General features: G+C 64.3%; 1 long non-coding RNA gene across 1 annotated transcript; it reads right to left on the reverse strand.

Moving 5' to 3' along the window:
- Positions 1-11,440: 11,440 nt before the first annotated feature.
- Positions 11,441-14,615, reverse strand: LOC122470092. The gene is made up of 3 exons (XR_006293821.1): positions 14,419-14,615; positions 12,813-12,987; positions 11,441-11,988 (listed from the first exon to the last, which is right to left on the reverse strand). It is a non-coding gene; the product is annotated as an uncharacterized LOC122470092 (long non-coding RNA).
- Between the last annotated feature and the right edge of the window lie 696 nt (positions 14,616-15,311).

Below are 15,311 nucleotides of genomic sequence, written 5' to 3' on the forward strand. Positions count from 1 at the left end.
GGCCGGCTGCATGGGCACCTGCAGGGAGACCCAGTCTGTGCCCTTCTGTGCACTGTGGCTGTGAGACAGGAGTGTGATGGCTGGGGACTCGGTGAGCGTTCACGGACCCTGTATGGGAGCCACCGCTGGGATCCCACGTCAGTCTGCAGCCTCTGGGGTTCAGAGGGACCTGGTACCACAGGCAGAGGGCACCCTGTCTGGGGATGGGCAGGGGATGGGGGGGCACTGAGCATGTTGGTGGGCACGCAGGGGGGACTGGCAGGGGACGGGGGGGCATTGAGGGTGTTGGTGGGCATTCAGGGGGCACGGTTCGCTGACAGGACTCACCACCCCCTGCTGTGCCTCCCAGTGTGCAGGGCCATCCTGACAGCCACCCAGCAGGCTCCAGGGTCCGCTGGGGACAACAGCGCAGCAGCTTTGACCAGGGCCCTCATGGGCTGGGGGGCCATATCTTGCTGTCTTCTCCCGACCTGCCTCCCTCCCTAGGAGCAGCTGTCTACGGCCTCAGATCCTGACCCACTGGACACCGGCCAGCCCCTGGGACAGCCTGAAGTCCCGTGCGTGGCTCACCCGTCAGTGCCCGGCCCGGTATGGGTCGGTGGCCAAGGGGTGCCCGGACGACAAGACTGAGCCGGGATGCCAGCCAGGACTTCTGCAGAACCCCGGTGATGGGGTGCGGGCTTGTCACCTGCTGAGCCCTCCACCTCTCCAGTTCCTCACACGCCCCCTACAAAGCCCACAAACGGCCCTCTGCAGACAGGACAGCAGCACAGAGCCTGGGGGAACCCCACCCACGGAGGCAGCTGATTTCGCACCCGAGACAGACAGCGAAGTGAATGCATATTTCACACGAGTCAGAAATGGAGTGGTCCTGGTGACCCCCCCAACTTTGCAGGTGACAGGGAAGGAATTATGCTGTCTCCTCCGCGTGCGCACCAGGATCAGGTCAGTGGAGGCACGGAGGTCATGGGTATGGGGTCTGCGATTGCCCTGTTCTGACCCCAGGAGGGCCTGGGGAGTGTCTGGGCTCTGGGGACGCCCTACCCCCACCGTCAGCGCGGGCAGCTGCAGCCTGTCCCGCAGACCCTTACGGGCCAGGAGACGGGACCTCCCTGGTAGAATGGGAAGGAGCAGGGCAGCCCCTGTGTCCCCAGCAATGATTAGTGTCACGAGGTGTGGCCAGACGGGGCCTGGAGCAGCCTCCCCGAGCTGGGCTCGCGCTCGCCTGGGCACGTCCCACGGGGCACAGCTCCCAGGTCCCCACTCCCCCGTGTGCAGGGGCAGCCCCCATGGGCCTCCGGCATCCTCTGGGTCCCTCGACACCGGTTTCAAGCACCCGCCTGGATCACGGGTCCCGCTACCACGAATGACCCTCGCCTCCTGTCCCCAGGCTGCACCCCATCGGCCTGGCCTCGGGGCTCCTGCTCTGGCTTGCTGCCGCTCCTGTGTCCTGACACCCTGCGTCTGCTTTGCTGAAAATCGGCGACTCTGGTTAAACCCAGGTCTCTTTCTGTTCTTGGCCTCTTTCGGCTGAGTCACTGCAGGGAAACAGGAGTGATGTGCCAACTGGGCTCGCTTTAGGCTCACGGCCTCAGAGCTCCAGGCAGCTCTCTGGGCTGCGGGCTGTGTTGGAGGCCGGCTCTCCTCTCGCCTGAACCCCCCCCCCTCCCCGCCCCCGCTGACTTGAGACCTCGCTTCCTGTTTCACAAGAGCAGAAGCTGCTGAAAGAGGGCTTTCCCAGCCCTGCAGCCAACGGCCTTGTGACCTGTGCCCGTGAACCCCGGCCCCTTGGGGGGATGGGCTGGCAGCAGCTCCGGGAGGGCCTGGCCCCCCCCCCCCACCCCCCTCCAGCTGCCGCGCATTTCCAGGTCGAGGTGCACCTGTGGTCTCCTGCCGCGGCCTCTCAGGGCACAGCCTCCCCTCGCTCACTCCCCTGCGACCACAGGGTCTTTGCACTGCCGTTCCTTGGCTCCATCCTTCATCCAAACCCTCTCTCCGAAGCGATGACCCGAGAGCCCTGCACCGGCGCCAGCCTGTCCCGAAGGGGAGCTCGCCGTACTTGAATGCTCCCTGGCCAAAGTCGTGACAACCGCACTGATTTTCCCCTGGGGTTTGTTTTGTGACGAGGTCGATGGGACAGAGGAGCGTGTGCCCAGCCTCCCCGGCACAGGCTCTCCACCACCATCTCCCCTGCCAGACCCTGGCTGGCCGCCCCAACGGGGGCCTGGGCGAGGGCAGAGGGGTCAGGGCAAGGGTCCGGGTCAGGACTGGGGGCTACCCCTGCAGGGCAGGGTGTCAGCAGGAGGTTGTGACTTGGTGCCGGATTCGGGAACCACACGTGTCCCGGTGCGGAGATTTAAGGGTCACCCACCCGTTCTGGGTGGTGGTGTAGGTCTGTGGGGGAGATGCCTAATCCGACTCCCCCTATTCCTGCCCCAGCCATCAGACTCTCGGGGCACCTGACGATTGTCCGGTCCCAGGACTGGCCCACGTTGAAAGGGCTGGGCTCTGGGCGCCCGGGAGGGGCCACGCGGGTCCCACAGAAACCCCCAGGCCTGGGACTCTCCCTCTCGTCCGTCAGTTGGGCACCGGGGGCCTCGCTGTCCTGAGGGTGGAGGGACCGTCCTCCTGGACTAGCCGATTCCCAGGGGCAGCAGACAGCCTGCCTGAGGGGCTCCCGTGGCGTGCAAACCACCCAGCCCAGGACAGCCTCCGGCCCAGCCTCCTCCACCCTGGCCTCCTGGCCTCCTGGCCCCGAATGCCCCCCGTGGCCTGGCTGCCCCACCTCTGGGCCCCCGAGGAACACACTCTTCTCAACGGCAGCTGGGCCCTGACCTGCCGGCCTGGCCCAACCTCACATTTCCTATCAAATCTCGCTGTTTGGCAACAGCCCCCAGAGAGCAGCCTGACAATAGGCTCCAAGCTTTGGGGGACCCGTTCCTCCTGTGACTTTCCCTGGACGGGTGTGTGCTTTCCCTGTGGCAGGTCGAGGCACCCTCGGGGACCAGCCGGACGACGCGAAGCACGCGGTTTTGGTGACGCTGGCTGTGAATCAGAGGCTCTGTCCCGTGCATTTGAAACTGGCGTCACAGGGTGTAACGGAACAGCACAGTTCGTGCTTATAATTTCGATTTTATTTAGTTAGAACGGCATCAAATACCAAGTGGAAAACCCTCTGTGAGCAGAAAGGGACGGAGGGAAGAAGGCTGTGGGAGAAAAAAAAAACCCTCATTTGGTGACTGTAACGGCACCGTTTCCATGTTTTGAGTTTTGCACCGGGCCCCACAGATTACACGGCCAGTCCACGGCACTGCGTTCGGTGCCCGGTGGGCGTTGCCGTGGTGATGGTGCGGCTTCCGTGTGGGCACTGGGTGCTATTGCCAATGGTACGGCGTGGGCGGTGCTGAGCAGAGCCGGTGTCTGAGGGGGTTTCAGGGAAAGGACTCGGGAGGACCTCTCGCCTCTGGCCCGTGTGCGTCTGGGCTCACGGCTGTCTTCAGGGGCCGTGGCGAGGTCCCTCTCGCTTCCTGCCGCTGTATCTCCCAGGCTACCAGCAGGAAACAGGCTTCACATAAAGGAATCTCATACACGAAAATTTGCAGACGTGCGGGCAAGGCTGAGGGACCCCCAGAGACAAGCAAGAGCCAGGAGCCTCACCTCTCCTGAAGCGACAGGCAGGGAGCACTCCTTCCTCCAGCCCCCTGTGGGCTGGGGACCCGGGAGGGGACGCCCACCAAGACTGGGCGGTCAGCACAGGAGCCGGTGGGCAGGGGGGCCGGGAGATGCGGCCGTAAAGCGTTTCCCGAACAGCAAGGTGGCCTAAGGTGGAGAAGGGCTTGGGCAGTAGGGTGGGTCCCGTGTTGACCAGCCACACGCCAGCCCATCCAGGAAGGACCCATCCCAGCATCTCTCCACAGCCTGCAGCTTTGGGGGCAAAACCTGGAATACGTCTGGGGAAGACACCCTCAGAAAGTGCTCTCCGAATACCCCAACCACAGCACTGGATCCTATCTGCCTTTGGGGGAGTTGGGGTCACCGCTTGGGAGGAGGGCAGACAGAGGTGCCCCATGACCTCAGGTCAGCTTCCAGGAGTCCCCCGCCTGATGCCTTGCCAGCTTGGACCTGGGCCCCCACCCTGAGACCTCAGGAAGCCACCCCCCCCCCCATCTCGTGCCACCAGGCTGAGGACTGTTAATCACTCCGTTAATGACTCAGCCCTCAGGGTTCCCCCGGCTCTGCCAGCTCCTCCTCAAGCCAGGACCACAGCTCAGCAGTGTAACACGAAAAATGTGGCAAATCACTATTGTTCACGATGGTAAACCCAACCCTGCAGTGACAGCGCAGGTTATCAAGTTACTCCGAAGGGCAGCACATAGTGGGGAGTGTTTGCTGGTGAATAGGGCTGCTGTCACCGCCATCCGGGGGCTGGGGCAGGACGCAGGGATCTATCTGGAGGCTGCGGACAGGACAAGGGAGCCCTCTGGAAGATGCTGTAACCCGCACGTGCTCCGGAGGGTTCTCTATTTCCTCTCCTTCTCTCCTCCAGCCAGAGCTTCCCCGTAGAGGCAGATGCCTCTGGAGGCGGGGAGGCCAGGGAAGCCGGGGGGACCTGTGCAGGGGGACTTGTGGGTTCTGGCAGGCCCTGGGGGCAGCACAGATCGGCCACCCCTCCCCCACCCCGGGAGAAGCCTCCGCCCCGGACTCTAGGAGCCCGCAGGACGGGACCTGCCCCGACCCTGGACCTCGGAAGACCCGCCCCAGGCAGGCCTTCCTCTTGTGCACACGAGCGTGCCCATGTGTGGGTAATGTGCCCGAGCGCACGGCTGCACACACGCGGGGCCGGGCCCCCGGCTGCCGCGGGGCTCTGTCTGGGCCCAGACTGAACAACCGTACTCTGTTCAGTGGAGGTGGGGGCAGGTCGCGAGGCGGGGCCTCCTCTTAAATGCCTTTGGCGAGGCGCCCAACAGCAGGGAGGAAGTGAGGCTCTGAGGCTCTGAGGCCTTGCTCTGGAAGAAAAGCCCCCAAACAGCTGCAGCCCAGCCCCCTGGGCCCCACTTGGCAACGTCTCCCGGCGGGTGGGGGGCGGCCTCTGAGCTGCTGGCTCTGGAAACGCAGGTGGCGGCCGAGGGCCCTCCGTGTGCCCAGGAAGCGGAGGCCCCGGGGGCCGCCTGCCCGAGGGGCCGAGCCTCCCCGCTGGGACACGGGTTCCGTGTAGGGCATCGGGAAACCGGGCAGCCTGCGCCCCACGCGCTGGTCTGGGGCGTGGCTCCCCCACTGGTGGCGGGACCCAGGCGCTGTGCCCACCGGCACGAGAACAGCTCCATCTACCCCCCCACCCCACCCGAGGACGAAGGTGCTTTCACAGCAGCAGGTGGGACTGTCTGTCGTTGCTGCTTCAAAGTCCACATTTTCGTCTTGCCGGAGTCGAGTGGCAGGGTCCTCGTGGGCACGGGACGAGTGGCAGAGCAGGCTCACGAGGCCCCTCTTACTGGTGTGCGCATCCCGGCCGCCGCTCTGGAGCCAGAGCCCCAAATCAAGGGCTCGCTCTCTCTGGAGGCTCCGGGACAGTTGTTCCCATCCCTCCCGGCTCCCGGTGCTACGGTGGCCTTGCTGTCCCCCGCGTGTAGACGCCTCCCTCCACCTCTGCCTCTGGCTTCGTGCGGTGGCTCCTCTGTGCTTCTGTTTCCTCCTCCGGTAAGACACCGCTCGCTCGCTCGCTCGTCGCATTCAGGGCCCACCCTCATCCGGATGACCTCATCTTAACCAGTCGCATCTGCAAAATCTCCCAGATAATGTCACGGTCTGGGACCCCAGGGGACACGCATGTTGGGGAGACACCATCCCACCCGACTCAGGACACACATCCATACTTACCCGCGCGGCGCTCCGTGGGACAGGCGCAGACGTGGAAGACGTGCGCAGAGGGGCAGCGACTTGCCCAAGGCCCCTCGGGGGCAGACACTCTCCCGTTACCCCCGGCTGCACCACAAACCACCAAGCTGGTGGCGCAGAACCACGAGCACGCTGACTTGCATCATGAACTTGGGCCAGGCCGGCGGGGGGCGGGAAGCCGCTGCGTGCTGGGGTCAAGCTCCTCTCTCGGGGGCAGCTGGCTGTCAGAGCGGCCTCAGCAGGACGCTGGCCTCTCCCCGTGGAGAGGCGGTTCCCAGCACCAGCGTCTGTGGCACAGAGAGAAAAGCAGGTGGAGACTGGCCGTTGTTCCAGGTGCGCCCAGGTGTGAGCAGGTGTGCTGGGTGCCAGGCCCAGGAATACGTGGACGTCAGCCCGTCTTGCCTCAGGCCCCTGCTGCCCGAAGTCTGGTGTGGGAGGTCTCTAACCAAGCGCCCACACGGAGCGCAGAGGACCCTCCAAATCCTTGGCATCCAGCCCGGAGCCAGGGCTCAGAGGCGGGGGTGGGCGGGACGGTCCCACACTGCCACCTGGTGGTCGCCGCCCCAGCACAGGGGGATTCCGGGTCCCTGGTCCAGAGCACGCCTGTGGCTTCTCCAGGCCCAGGGTGTGGACTGGACAAGCCCTGCTCTGGGGGTCTCAGGACCCCCCAGGCTCTTCACTTTCCGTTTCCTCCTGCGCTGGGCACTGTCACCCAGGAGCTGTAGGGAAGAATTCGGGAGCCTCTGTAGGCACCCAGACCCCCAAACAGGGAAGAAGCCCCACAGAGGAAGGGCTGACGTCCCTGCTGCCACAGCTCGGGGGCTCCCCACCTCTCCAGGCCACCTTTCCCTTCCTGACGGGCGGTGGATGGGCCGACTCTTTACGCAGGGTGCAGAGGTCAGCAGCCGCTTGCCAACAGGACAGACCAGGGGCCAGGCCGGGCGGGGCAGGGTGGGCGGCTGGGCATGCGTCCATGAACAGGTGCTAATGGCTTCAGGATGCGTTTCCAACCTTGCCCAGCGGGAGTTTCCTGCCACGCTCGACCTCCTCGACCTCCTCCCCTCATGACCCCACATGCCCCCCACACCCCCATTCACTCCCGTCCTGGGAGTCGGGACGTGACTGGCACACAGGCCAGTCTCCCCCCGGGACTTTCACTCTGGGGAGGGGGAGGCTCATTACAAGTCAGTCTGGGGGGCAAGTGCCCTGAGACGTGACCGGGAGGCTTTGGGCGGGCGGTCCAGGAAGGAGGTGACCAGTGAGGGAGAGCAGGTCTGCAGAACAGGGAGGTGGGGAGGGGCCGGCGGGCACACAGGCGCCAAGGACAAAAGGCTTTCCTCCTCGGTGACGGCCCTCAGGGACTGCTGCTCTGGCCGAGGGCTGCTTCTGCTTTTCTGGGCCTCCGGAGAACAGAGAGGGTGCTGTGGTGCCTCAGTTTCCCTGCAATCTCGTCTTCGGAGTCAGGTGTTTGTGTCTCTACTCGGCGCTCAGTCCGGGACTATTTTGCAAGGAAGGTACGGAAGGAAGCCAGTTGTCAGCCCCAGATCCCCTCTCGGTCACGGTCACGGTCACGGGCAGAGCAGGATAGCCGCCGTGTCCAGGTGAACAGAGGGCAGGGACCTAGTCTCTGGCACCCCACCCCCACCATTGCCCTGAGCAGTGGGATATTGTCCCTAACCTGCTTACTGGCCCTGCCACTGCCTCCAGTCTTAAAGAGGATTAAATGGGAGGGTTGGCGGGTTCAGGGACCAGGGCGCCTCCGAGGAAAAGCGGCTGCAATCATGCAGCGATTGGCTAGTTTAGTTGCAGGGACTGTGGCCTGGAGGTCAGGGACAGGTCAGGGACGGCTTGCAGTTAACAGGCGTTCGGTGGGCGTCTGCCCTGAGGTGTCTGCGCTGGGGGCTCTGGGTCTTGGGTTTACCCCCTCCCTCCTCACCTCCCTCTTCTGCTGAGGGGCCCCATGTGGGTGGGGCTGGTCAGCCCCATCTGAGGTCGGCACGGCCCCATCACTAGGCTGAAAACCAAGGCGTCTCTCTTGGTCCCTTGGCCCAAAGATCCTGTTTTACCAGCATTTTCAAAAAGTGTGCAAATCCAGGGGCATCTGGGTGGTTCAGTCGGTTAAGCATCCACACTCTTGGTTTGGGCTCAGGTCATGATCTCTCAGTTCATGCGTGGGTTTGAGCCCCGCACCAGGCCCTGCACTGTCAGCACAGTCTGCTTGGGATTCTCTCTCCGTCTCTGTCAAAAATAAATAAACATTAAAAAGAAAAAAAGGGGGCAGGGGCGCCTGCGTGGCTTAGTCGGTTGAGCATCTGACTTCAGCTCAGGTCGTGATCTCCCAGTCCGTGAGTCCCAGCCCCGCGTTTGGCTCTGTGCCCACACCTCGGAGCCTGGAGCTGCTTCGGATTCTGTGTCTCCCTCTCTCTGCTGCTCCCCCACTCACGCTCTGTCTCTCTCTCTCTCTCTAAAAATGAATAAATATTTAAAAAAAAAAGTGTGCAAATCCAGCCTCTTCCCAGGACACCCACCGGCCCCCGTGCTCCTGCTGCCTGGGCCTGGCTGGTGCTGGTCCCTGAGTGGGGCTGGGACTCGCCTCCGATGACCAGAAGGCAAACGCGATGGGAGTCACGTTAGGGTATGAAGACTCTGGCTTCTGTCCGTCTGTCCCTCCAGCTCTGCTTCCTCCATCTGATGGAGCCAGCAGCCGCCGCCTTGACAGAGGCCCCCGGGAGAGGCCCTCAGACAGGGGACCGAGGATGGTGTCCGACTGAATCCTGCTTCGAGGCCTGTGCGTAAGCTCGCATGGGGGTCCCTCCCCGGTGGAGTCTTCAGACGGGCCTCGGCCCCGCCGACGCCAGCTGCGGCCCGTGAGGGACCCTGAGCCAGGGGACCCGGTAGTCCCAGCAGATACAGGCATGGGAGCTGTTGGTCTGAGGTCACTTGCTACACAGCTACACTTGCCAGACACAACTACTCACTTCTCACACAGCCCAGTGCCCGTTCACACCCCAGCAAAGTCCTTCCTGCCGCCGTCTCTGGCTTGCTTGCCCCCCGGTGCCCCTTCTCCTCCAGCCACGCCATGCCTTCTGGTTTTTCGACCTTCCAAGTGCTTCTGTCTCAGGGCCTTGGCACTGGCTGTTCCCTCTGCCTGGGATGCTTCTCCCCGAGATGTGCGAGTAGCTGGCTCCCTCTCCCCCTCCGGGCCATCACCGCCTTCCTTCCCCTGCGTATTGGTCCCCATGGCATCCGTCGGCGCCCGCACCGCCTTCTGCCTCCCTGCCCTGTGTCGGGATGGCAGGCGGTTCTCCGTGCGTGCCCAGTCCCCCTGCGGCTGCACCCGACCAGGGTCAGCAGACGCTCAGTAAATGTCTGTTGAATGAACAGGGAGACAGAGGCTGAATCCAGTCAGCCCAGCAGAAACCAACTTCTGGGGCTCAGCTGACATCAGGTGTTCCACATGCATTTATTTTTTATCTTGAGAGAAAGAAAGAGAGAGGGGGAAAAGGAGAGAGAGAGAGAGAAAATCTTTGCTGTCAGCACAGAGCCTGACGCAGGGCTCAAACCCATGACCCTGAGACACGACCTGAGCCTAAATCAAGAGTAGGACGCTCAACCAACTGAGCCACCCAAGGCTCCCGCACACGTATTTATTGGGTTCAGTCTCCGTGTCCTACGGGATGCAGACAGGGGTTCGAAACTCTGAGCATATTGGAGGAAACTTAATCCACAGGCCTACCCTGCGTGTTTCTGTTCCCATGACGTCCCGGGGAGGAACCGGAAGGAAGGAGGGGGCCGGACCCTGTGGCACCTGAACACCCACACCAGCTGGGCGGTCGGAGCCCTTGCAGCCTGTGACCGCGGGGCCGAGGCGGCGCCTCCCGGCGGGTCTTCTGCGTCCCTCGCGCTGTCCTGTGCGGAAGGGAGCCCTTTGCAACAAGCATCCCAGCCCTCCCTCCCGATCTTCTCCGCAGAAAATCACGATGTGCTGACGGGAGCGGCTGCCTGCCTGGCCCCTGAGCGCACGAGCCCCCCAGGGCCCGCCGTGCTGGAGTGAGAAGCAGCCCCTGCCGTGCCAGGTCACCTATGTGTGGGGGTCGCTCGGTGCCGCGGGCCGCGGGCCGCCCTGCCCGCCGCCAGAACCGCGTGGCAGGGGCCCACGTGCAGGGAGGAAGCCAGGCCGCAGGCCCGGCACGACGGCAGCCCTTGGGAAAAGTGGGGAGGAAGGTGCCCGCGGCCGTCGCCTGCGTTGGCCAAGATGCGAGGAGGAGCCAGACCAGACGGGAGCTGCCAGTGTGGAGCGAGAGCGAGAGAGGACGAGGCTCCGAACGTTGTCCCGCCCGACGCCGGGGCGCTGGCAGATTTCCAGATTCCCCGAGTCCGGCCAGAGCCGACAGGGCGTGGGTGGCCCCCTGGACGCCGCGGCTGGCCCACGCGCATTCTGGGACGCCGGAGGCGCCAGCAGCACGTTGCGGGTGCCACGGAGCGGGCGGAGGAATCCATCTCAGATGAGAGGTGTCCCTCGTAGGCCCGGAAAGGGGCCTCCCGAGCAGGCGTCCCCCAGAGGCCCTGGCTCGGTAGGGCTGAAATACGGGGCCGACCCGCCGGGGAGACAGGAGGGACGGTGAGCAGAATTAAGTGATCCGGAAGGCACACCTGTGAGCCTTCCCAGCCGTGCACAGAGAACCTGGCCTGCTGTTCCAGACCCGCTTTGGCCAGTGACCTTTAAAGGCCATTTCACGGGGTTTCCTGTGCTGGTGGCCGAGAGGTGTGTCAGCCGGGGCTCCTGGTGCCCCCCCCCCCCCCCCCCCCCGCCCCGTGAACTCTGCTGCCCCACCCTGGACACACAGGGCGTGAGGGTGCACCTTTGACGTGTGGGATCATGGCGGCGGTGGCTTGAGGCACAGCCCAGCCCAGCGGGACTGGGGTGCTTCCCAGGCGTGAGTGGGGTCGGCCTCTCGAGACTGCTTTGGAGACAGTGCGCACAGGGCTGTTTCTCGGGAAGGCTCAGGACTCCTTACCCCTACATCCGGCAGACACAACGAGAGGCAGATGGGGCCTGGGGGATGGGCGCAGGGGATGGGGTGGGACCCGGCGGAGGGGGTTTGACGGGACGGGGCAAGATGCGGCAGGGTGGGGCGGGGAGAGGCAGGAGCGAGGGTTCCAGGTTGCGAGAGTCCCCTGGGCTCTGTCCCGAGGGAGAAGCAAGTCCTCTTTTGAGCCTGTCCTGGGTCCAGGCTGATGAATGCGGAGACGTGAAGCAACCCCCCCCCCCCCGCCCCCGCCTCCCTGCCCCAGGCTGGGGGAGGTGAGACCCCGCAGCCCACCAACCGCCCGGGACCGGCAGCCCAACGGCCTGCTTCCGGAGCCCCCAGAAGCCCCAGTGACCCCACGCTTGGAGACGTTGCCGGGAGCCTTGATTCTGCTTACATTACAAGCGCAAGGTGTTTATGATGTTACTAGGATCAACGATGCCGTTTTGCGTGCGCGGAGGAAGCCTGCGCCCCAGGATGGTTCACGGGTCTGTTCGCACACAATTTCCATACGCCTCTAAAGATTACCATTTTAACAGCTTCTGGTATAGATAGCAAGAGGCAGTTACATTCAACAGGGCACAAATCCAATTCCCTCTGCGCTCAATTTTACCGGGCTGCAGAATCAATTTGAGCCTGTCAGGGTCTTATTCCGGAGTCTACCCATGCCGGCTCTTCCCCTCATCTCCCTGCCTGTCTCTCCTCTCTCAGGAACTCGGTCCTGCAGAGGAAGATGTGCTGATACAAAGTAACAGCCTTTATCTCTTTACAACGAAATCTAATTAGGTGTAAAGGGGACACCGAGCTGGGACCAGCAGGCCTGAGGCCTGGAGGATGCTCCTGGGGGCTGCCCACCCCAGGCCACTGCCACCTCTCCAGCCGCTCCAGTCAGGAGGAGGTCTCTCCGGGGTTACTGGGGGTCAGCAGCGTCTGAGGCCTCGGCCCCCCGGATCTGCCACGTAGATTTTTGTCCTTGGTCACAGGAAGCTTCTGCTGCAGTGCTAACGACACAGAGGCACAGCCACACGTCCCCGAGATGTACGTATGCCATCGCCCCCCATTTTACCTATGGGAAACGGGCACAGAGAGGGTGAGTAACTTGCCCCGGGTCACACAGCGAGCGTCAGAGCCGAGCGGTGCTCACCCAGAGGCAGTTTGGAGTCTCGTTAGCTCCTGGGGGCACCATGCCGTCCTGTCTCGTGCTGTGGCCCGTGGACAGCCCTTGCATTTACCCGGCCGTATCTGTCCTATCTTCTGCTAACAGCTCCAGTGTCCCCATTTAGAGCCACCTCTGCCCTCTGGGCCAGCCATGACGGGAGGGGACACACCCTGGTCCTGCTCTGCTGACTGGGTCGCGCCTCAGAGCTGGCGGCTGCCCTCCCCTGTCTGGAGCCCACGATCCAAGCGGCAGCAACCAAAGTCGGGCCCGGGGCTCTGGCTGGGGCTGAAAGGAGGGGCCCTTGGGCAGCAGGCAGGGGGGATTGGTGTGGCAGGGGGCTGCCCGGGGTCCCCCGTGTAACTCCTGCTTCAGCACCTGCAAGACTTAGTGCTTCACAGCCTGCTACTCTGTGCACGTGCCAGCGTGGGTGCATGTGTGTGCACGTATGTGTGCACCAGTGTCTGGGTGCAAGTGGGGCTGGGTGGGCAGGACGTTCGGGGCGGGTCCTTCACGTGCGCCCACCAGACTGTGCACGGAGCTGGAGGGCTCCGAGTGATCACCTCTGAGTTAGCCCCCGATAGAGCTGCTCTGGGAAGACCCCAGGGCAGCCGTCTGCAGCACCCCACCGCCCGCCCACCCAGGCTCCTGAGATGTCTCGCCAGTCTCCCACTTAGGATCTGGCCAGAGTCGAGGGTGCTGAGGGACCCCTTAGGAGATGTGGTTGCACTCACCTCCCTGAGCCCGTTGATTTCCTCCCTCATGTCTGTTTACAGGAAAGCTGAGCCAGAAGGAGCTTCCTGGCGAGTACCCGTGTCTGGAAAGCTCGCCAAACAGAACCCAGCCCTCCGGAAGCCCGGTCAGTCATGTTGCCGCCGCATCCCAGGCATGTAGGGAAAACCTGTGAGTCTAGGGGAGGGACAGTGGGGAGGGTTCGAGGTCAGTCTGGGGCCCTGGGTCCTGGCACGTTCAGCCTCTCAGGACACAGTCCCGTAAACAAAGGAAGGTGCGGGAGTGACACTGTGGCAGCTCAGAAGGTCTGGCAGCTTCCACGCCTACCCTCTTGGGAGCCCTGAATTGGCGTGTAAGAGGTTCAGCTGCCCAGACTATGGTGAGGCAGGTGGGGGACCACGTGGAGGGGCCACGTGGGGAGGTCATGGTAGGGAGGCCAAGAGGGGCTGTCTCTTGCTTTGTTTGGGACCCTCGGCAGAGAACCAGCCAGAGGCTGGGGGCAAGCCGACCAGGAGGGGAGCCGGGCAGGCCTACTCTCTCCTGGGCGCTGTTCCAAAAAGCTCGGTGGTTCACAGAGGCCGCCCGGAGTTGGGCACAGCTAGCGAGCTCGGGGCCACAGGCGGGTCCGGACCCCAGGCCAGGGGCGTCCACGCGCGGACCGCGGCAGCTGGAGACCGGGCGGCCCTCTGCCCCCACTAACTGCGACTTCACAAAGTTATTTAATTTTCGGGGGCTGTTCCTCTTCTGCGAAGTGGAGAGAACGACGGGACCCCCCTCGTCGGCCTCTCCGCCTGCACACTTAACCCCGGACACACGGGCCAGACTCAGGAGGTGTCAGCTGCTACTCCCGTCACTGGGAAAGACCATCGTCCCGGTGCAGGAGGGTAACGATGTGTCTCCAGAACGGGACAGGGGACGGACCTTCTTGTCCTGAAGAGGCCTTAGTGATTTTATAACACGTGTCGGTTTTATGCCTGATGTTTCACGCGGCGGGGAGCTGCTGGGACACTGGGGCCTCGGTGGACACTGCCCCACCAGAGACGCGCAGTGTGCCAACGGGGCGGCGGGGCGGCGTCCCCGTGCGGGGCGGGGCCTGGGAGGGGCGGGGCGTCAGGGCGTCCCCGTGTGGGGCGGGGCCTGGGAGGGGCGGGGCGGCACGGCGTCCCCGTGCGGGGCGGGGCGGGGCCTGGGAGGGGCGGGGCGGCACAGAGTCCCCGGAAGGAGGCTTGCTTGTTCCTGGCCGGGCGGAGGCCCACGTGTCGCGCGACCTCCTCAGCTTTCCGCCTGGGGTCAGCTTCCGGTGGGGTTGCGTTAACCGTCCCCCCAACCCCCCAGCCCGAGTCGTCCCAGCGGCCGGCTCTGTGCAGCCACGTCAAGACCCATTGATGTACTGTCCCCGTCGCTTCCCGTCTGTCCTCTCCCAGCGCTTCAGACCACGCGGTTGCCACGGCGGTGACATGCCCCATAATAGTCCCTGCCTCCTCCAGTAAATAAAGGAAGGGACAGAGGTTTCCCACGGAGCAGGCAGGTGAGGGCGGGGCGGGGAGAGCGCGCCACCAGCCTCACGACCCCCCTCACGGGAGCGCAGCCCCCCTGCGGCCCCCGCACCTCAGTCTGCACGCTGCTCCCGCGTCCGCGTCCGCTGCTGCGAAACGTGGGCGGCACACAGTTTGCGGGTACGAGATGCAGAAGTCTCGCGGGAAGGCCGCTCTGCCAGCGGGTTCTCCAGACGCTCATTGTGACCGCCGGGCAGCCCCATCAGCTGGGCCGGGCGGTGGCTGTGCTGCCAGCGCGCGCTTGGCGGCGCTTCTGTTCCAGTTAGGGGGCGAGAAGGCGGGGGTCACGGCGCAGCGCTCACGCGCTCACACGCGTGGCACCGGGGAGGCCTCTCCTTTCCCTGATGGCCCTCGAGGGAGGGCAGCACGAGGGCCGTGGAGGCCGGCTTAGCCCTCGCGCCGTCTCTCTCCTTCCCGCTCTCCGGCTCTGGCTCTTGTCCCCTGCCTCCATTTCAGGATGGGGGTGCCCCGGCCTCGGTACCGGCCGCCTGTGCTCCTCCACGACTGATGGGGCTTTAGGACCCAGGACGAGGTCAACCAGAGGTCGGGCAGGGCCCTGGGAGGGAGTCACTGCCCGAGGCCATGACCAGTGAGGCTCAGGTGTACTGACGGGAATCCGAGGTGGACAAGAGCTGAGAGAGGCAGACCCTCGGACCATCTAGGCCTCTTGGTGCAGGACTGTGGGGAGTCCTCCCAGGGCAGTGGGGAGGGCGTGGGGACCGCAGGATTGGGAAGGGGCCAGAACCCAGGCAGAGAGCAGGAGGCGGTGACACCTGGTGGCGTGTATGCCCCATGGGGCAGTGGGGGGCAGTGGGGGCAGCTCGAGAGGCTCAGGGGCAGAGCGAGCAGGAGGGAGGCTGCAGGGAAGGTCAGGAGCCTAGACGGCCCCTCACCTGCTGCCAAGGACTGTCCCTCTCCTGGCTCGGGGGTCACAGACCATGTCTC

This window comes from Prionailurus bengalensis, chromosome D3 (genome assembly GCF_016509475.1).
Source record: "Prionailurus bengalensis isolate Pbe53 chromosome D3, Fcat_Pben_1.1_paternal_pri, whole genome shotgun sequence".
NCBI lineage: Eukaryota > Metazoa > Chordata > Mammalia > Carnivora > Felidae > Prionailurus > Prionailurus bengalensis.